We start from the raw sequence: 6000 nt of genomic DNA, 5'->3' as shown, positions 1-6000 counted from the left end.
CTATGACAGCGACTAAATAAATAATCCAAATTTCACTCCAGTGTATAATCCATTATCTGCGTTTGCCTTATGATGTTGTACGCTTGTTTCCCACTGATGTCCATCCATCCATCCATCTTCTGCCGCTTTATCCGGGGCCGGGTCGCGGGGGCAGCAGTCTGAGCAGGGACTCCCATACTTCCTTCTCCCCAGACACTTCCTCTAACTCCCCCGGGGGGATCCCGAGGCGTTCCCAGGCCAGCCGAGAGACATAGTCTCTCCAGCGAGTCCTGGGTCTTCCCCGGGGCCTTTTCCCGGTGGGACATGCCTGAAACACCTCACTGATGTAAAGCCTGTTATTACCCGTGAGAGCTGGATAAAGTGAAGGATGACTGTTCTGCATGGGCCCGGGTACATGTTTCTGTGTGTTCCTGGACGTGTGCTGAGTAATGCTCTGACAGATGGTGCACACTGCAGGATGTGCCGGTGCTCACAAGCCGGCAAAGGAATAACACAACAACATAGTAGCATCACGGCGTGTTTGTTTACCAAATATGTGCATTTATCATCATGGCTGGAAGGTTGTGGTGGGAACAGATGCATCAGTCGCAGAAGCCGCTCGTGGAATGTTAAAGATAATGTGGATATGTCTTTATTTAACACATACAGGTCAATGCACACGCCAGATTCATGAAATGGTAAGTAAACTGTGCAATGCGGGATTATATACCGGGCATGAATATGTAAAAAGCAATTTAAGTGACAATCTCTGCTGCATATTTGGAACAGTCACAAGCTTGTCTTTTAAAGGTCTTATACATTATTCAGGCATCTGTAAGTACATCTGGACACCTTGAGGTGATTTTGTGTAACCTATAAGCCACTGTTGCCATTGATTTAGAAAATAGGGAGTATTTCTTTTGTTACTATAACATCAGTAGCTTTCTAAAAGCTATCTAAAAAACATTGCCAAAATTAAAAACATAATGTCCCAACCAGACTTGGAGCGACTTATCCACGCATTTGTCTCCAGTAGACTAGACTACTGCAACAGCCTGCTCAAGGGCCTCTCCAAACGAGCTGTCAAACAACTGCAGTTAATTCAGAACGCTGCTGCTCGGGTCCTGACCAGAACCAGGAAGTATGATCACATTAGTCCTGTTCTCAGGTCCCTGCACTGGCTCCTGTGGCTCAGAGAATAGACTTTAACACAGCTCTACTTGTGTACAAGTCTCTTCATGGCCTAACACCAAAATACATCTCAGACTTGTGTGTGCCATATGAACCATCTCGGACTCAAAGGACCTCAGGGACCGGCCTCCTGCTGACGCCCAGAGCCAAGACCAGACACGGAGAATCTGCGTTCCAGTTCTATGGGCAAAGGTCTGGAATAGCCTTCCCGAAGTCGTGAGACAGGCCCCCACCCCGGCTGTGTTTAAATCCAAACTAGTTTTGTTTATCCGCGCCTATGACTGACATAATTTTACCTGGTTTTTAATATTTTAAAATACTAAATTGTTTTTATTCTTTACTTTACTCTAATGTACATTGTTTTAATTGTTTTTTATAAATGGCATTGTGTTTTTACTTTATTACTTGTTTTAAACACTGTAAAGCACTTTGAATTGCAGTTTGTATGAATTGTGCTTTATAAATAAATTTGATTTTATTTGATTTACTATCCCATTTTATGAACAAATGAAAATCAGAATCAGAAAGGATTTATTGCCATTGTCAATGAACAAAATTCACAAACATAGGAACTTGTCTCGGTGATTCGGTGCAACATAACACAATGAACAATGAATGAGTCAAAGAGGAACAATTAAAATCTTCTATGGAACAATATACAATACAAATATATAACAATAAACTATCAGATTAAAAAAAACAAGAATACAAATAAAAAACAGGCTTAATATGTGCACAAATTTACAACACGCCGTGATGCTACGCAAATGCATTTTGGACTGCAGTGGGTTTATAATTTGATTTGATTTTTAATTTACTTTAAGGTATGTCTATTGTGCCATTCAGTTGTGATTGTTTTTAATCAGTCTGACCAAGAGTTAAGTATTTTTAAGGCTATTTTTTAAGTTGGAATCATGCCGAATGACTCATGCTATGCAATTTAAATGTAACTTAAATATACATTATATTCGACCTCATTGCAGCTAATATTTGTCTCTTTTGTTGAGAATAGTGCAGCGGATATTTTCATAGTCAGGTCAGCGATTGTTTTTTAGTCAACATCATTTCTATTGTAAATTGAGTATATATCTATAGTGCAGTGTGTTTGAAAATTCCACATATTTTTTGACATTCGCTGTTTGTTCTAAAGGTTCCAAAAGGTGTCCTAAAGGTTGGCATGTGTTTGAGGGTTTATATACTCCAGATAACGATTAAAATATGATTATGATTATTTGTGACTCATCACAATTATTCAGAATCCAATAATCGTTGCAGCCCTAGATGAGAATCATTGCGGCCTATGAATATTTTAAATGCAAACCTAACATCACCCCTTAATAGTTGACATTATTCCTCAGTGGATGGGTTTTCTGTTTACAACACACTGTGATAATGAACTTTATGTGCAAGATCATTGTCCTGCTCCCTCCTCTGAAGGTGCAAGCATTCCCACTCATTAAATGTGATAATTGCTTTTCTGCACAACTAAGCCTTAAAACCTCTGATCGACTTTACCTAAACAGAATATTTGTGTTCCTCTTCTCACTTTTCCGCACTAGTCCTCTGACTCCTCTAAAGCAGATTTGCTGATAAGTGACCATTTTAGTGCTATTATTTTCTGTGTGTCTCGATAGCAGTGACTTTGGTAAATTGTTAGAGAGTGCACTGAAGTGTGAGTGTACCATTTTCTTCTTTGTTTTTCAAACGATACCAGAGTCTTTGAACTGTCTCTTGTAGAATGACATATTTAACTGAGCGGCTCACACTATTACATCTGCTGACAGACATGATACCACTCTCAGAAAAGCTACATCTGCTGGGCCCAGTGTCTGCCTCCATTGTAATAGAAGAACAAAGGCACACTCAGATTTCCATGAAGCTTATTTCAGCGTGCCCCTGGCTAGTCGTGACTGTGCTGTTTAACTGACGCTTGAGCTGCCTGGAAACCGCCCTGCTGTTCTGCCCCCTGTGTACAACATCGTGCTTACACTTTGTTTCTTGAATTTAAAAACATCAGAAAACTGTTGTAAACACACTTGAGCCAAACATATGAACAAATGCTTTTGCTGCGTTCACGTAATCTCAGGAACTCTGAATATCTGAGCCCCGACTTGGAAAAACGTGTTTGAACATAACTCGGGTTAAGATAAGATAAGATAATCCTTTATTTTCCACACATGGGGAAATTTTGGTGTTACAACGCAGTAGATACAGGGGGAAAGGACAGATAACATCGGAAGTTTAAAAAAAAAACACTCTTAATAGAAGATCTCTTAAAAAAACTCTTATTAACAAAACTCTTAATTCATAAGATCTTTATTGGGAATGGAGGGAAAAAAATAAAATAAAAAGATAAAGATAAAGATAAAGACAACGATAAAGATAAAATAATAATAAAATAATAATAAAATAAAGTAAATAATAATAAAATAAAGTAAAGTAAAAATAGCTAGCACACCGTACAGGAGCTGATGCCACCACAGAGTCATAGAAGGTCTTCAGGAGTGGCCCTGTCACTCCTGAAGACCTGAGTCTCCTCAGGAGCCAACTCTGGCTCTTCCTGTACAGTGCGTTTGTGTTATGAGTCCAGTCCAGTTTGTGGTTCAGATGAACACCCAGGTACTTGTATCAGTCCACTCTCTCAATGTCCTGTCCCTGGATGTTCACTGGTGAGGGGGCAGCAGAGTGGCGTCTGTGGAAGTCCACCACCATCTCCTTGGTCTTCCCCGCGTTGATGAGGAGGTGGTTCCGCGCCAGTCCCCTGTACTCCGCATCATCGTCGTCCGTGATGAGTCCGATGATGGCAGAGTCGTCAGAGAACTTCTGCAGGACACAGCTGTCCGTGTCATGTCTGAGGTCTGCAGTGTAAAGGGTGAAGAGAAAGGGCGCGAGGACAGTGCCCTGGGGCGCTCCCACACTGCAGGTCCGAGTGTCAGACACACAGTCCCGGGCTCTCACAAACTGGGGTCGGTCTGTGAGGTAGTCCAGGATCCACTCTGCCAGGTCATACTCCACACCAGCCGTCTCCAGCTTGTCCCTCAGGAGCAGCGGCTGGATGGTGTTGAAGGCGCTGGAAAGATCGAAGAACAGAATCCTCACAGAGCTGCCAGGCTTTTCCAGGTGAGAGAGAGAGCGGTGCAGCAGGGAGATGACGGCGTCCTCCACTCCGATGCCAGGCCGATATGCAAACTGCAGCGGGTCCATGGCTGAGCTCACGGTGGAGCGGAGGTGGTCCAGGACTAGCCGCTCCAGTGTCTTCATCAGGTGGGACGTGAGAGCCACCGGCCTGAAGCTGTTGAGGTCTTTGGCGCGCGGCGTCTTAGGCACAGGTACCAGACAGGAGGTCTTCCAGACCTGTGGTACCACCCTCAGCTTCAGGCTCATGTTGAAGACATGCTCCATAACTCCAGACAGTTCATCTGCGCAGGACTTAAGGAGCCTGGGGCTGATGCCATCAGGTCCTGCTGCCTTCCTCACTTTAATCCATAATGTGATAGTCAGTGGTTGGCAGGGGGACTGTGTGCTGGGGGGATGGGTGAGTCCAGGCGAAGTGGGAAGCTGATGGTCCGGAGGAGAGGTGTGAAGAGGAACGGGGGTGGGCCATTGTCCAGCTGTGGAAGAGGGAGCATGCAGCTGTGCAGGGGGAGGGGCGGGCGATTGATCAAACCTCAGGAAGTGAGAATTTAGCTCATTCACCCACTGTAAGTCTCCCTCCGTCTGGGCAGGGGGGACTTTGAAGCCTGAGATTGTTTTCAGGCTCATCCACACTCCCTGAATGTTATTTTGCTGCAGCTGCTCCTCCATCCTCCTCTTGTAGCCAATGACTTAGAATTTCAATTTGGAAACTCACGCGGAAGTGTTGGACTCTGAGTTTTATTTGTGAATCGATCGGCAAAGACAGTGAAGGTAAAGTTATGCAAATGTTTGTTACGGTTTCTGTTGCAAGTATGTTTCACAAGTTGCTCTTATAAACGGTCTGAGATCACATGAATGCAGCATAAAATATACATTCAGCGCAAACTTTACCCCTCAATATGCAGAATAAAATAGCTGGTGTTTGTAAATGTATTTTGGCCTATGTGAATAAATGTAAAAAAACGGTGGTGAACCCAAAACAAATTTCCAATACGATGGATAATAAAGTTAAAGTTAAAATGTATATCCACATATATAATTTATATTACTTTTTATGATGTTTGTGTAAAAATACAAATAAAACATTGGCTTAATATATATGGGAAATGTTACCAAACACAGACCCCAATTTCACAGGTAACAGTATTGGCACAGATAAATGACCCATCCATACTATTTTTATGGCATGCAGCAGTCTGTCTGTCTGTTATTGATTCACCACCTGAGTAAAAACTGATCTCCTTTGGCATTGAATTTTAAAGAGAAGCTGCTCAGTCAGCTGTAAAGTTATGTGGCACCATAGTATTGATGTGGAGGAGTTTTAAAGACATTACATCAGCCACACCTGCTGTTTAAGCTGCCCTTCAATCCCCCGATTCCAGTGTGCTCTTCTCTTTACTTAAATAACTGCTTGTCGTATAATTTTTATGCTTTCGGGTGGAAATTTAGGATTGCCTGTTCGCATGAATGTGTTAAAGCAGCATTATACGTTTTAGACAGAAAGCAAAAGAGTCATGAAGTAGTCAGGTTGTGTTGGTGTAGCTCTTGCTTCTTCCGTCACCACAAGATTGACTTGTTTCCACATATTGAGTGACGCAAGTGTGATATTGATCTTTTATACAGTATATGGCCTTTTTACCCATAAATACCATTCTACCCACACATACATCAGGGAGGTTTGTCACCAGGCTGGAG

Source organism: Eucyclogobius newberryi, unplaced genomic scaffold (assembly GCF_026437365.1).
Source record: "Eucyclogobius newberryi isolate DKJ021-1_F unplaced genomic scaffold, fEucNew1.0.hap1 SCAF_6, whole genome shotgun sequence".
Lineage (NCBI taxonomy): Eukaryota > Metazoa > Chordata > Actinopteri > Gobiiformes > Gobiidae > Eucyclogobius > Eucyclogobius newberryi.
This window is presented reverse-complemented; position numbering follows the sequence as displayed.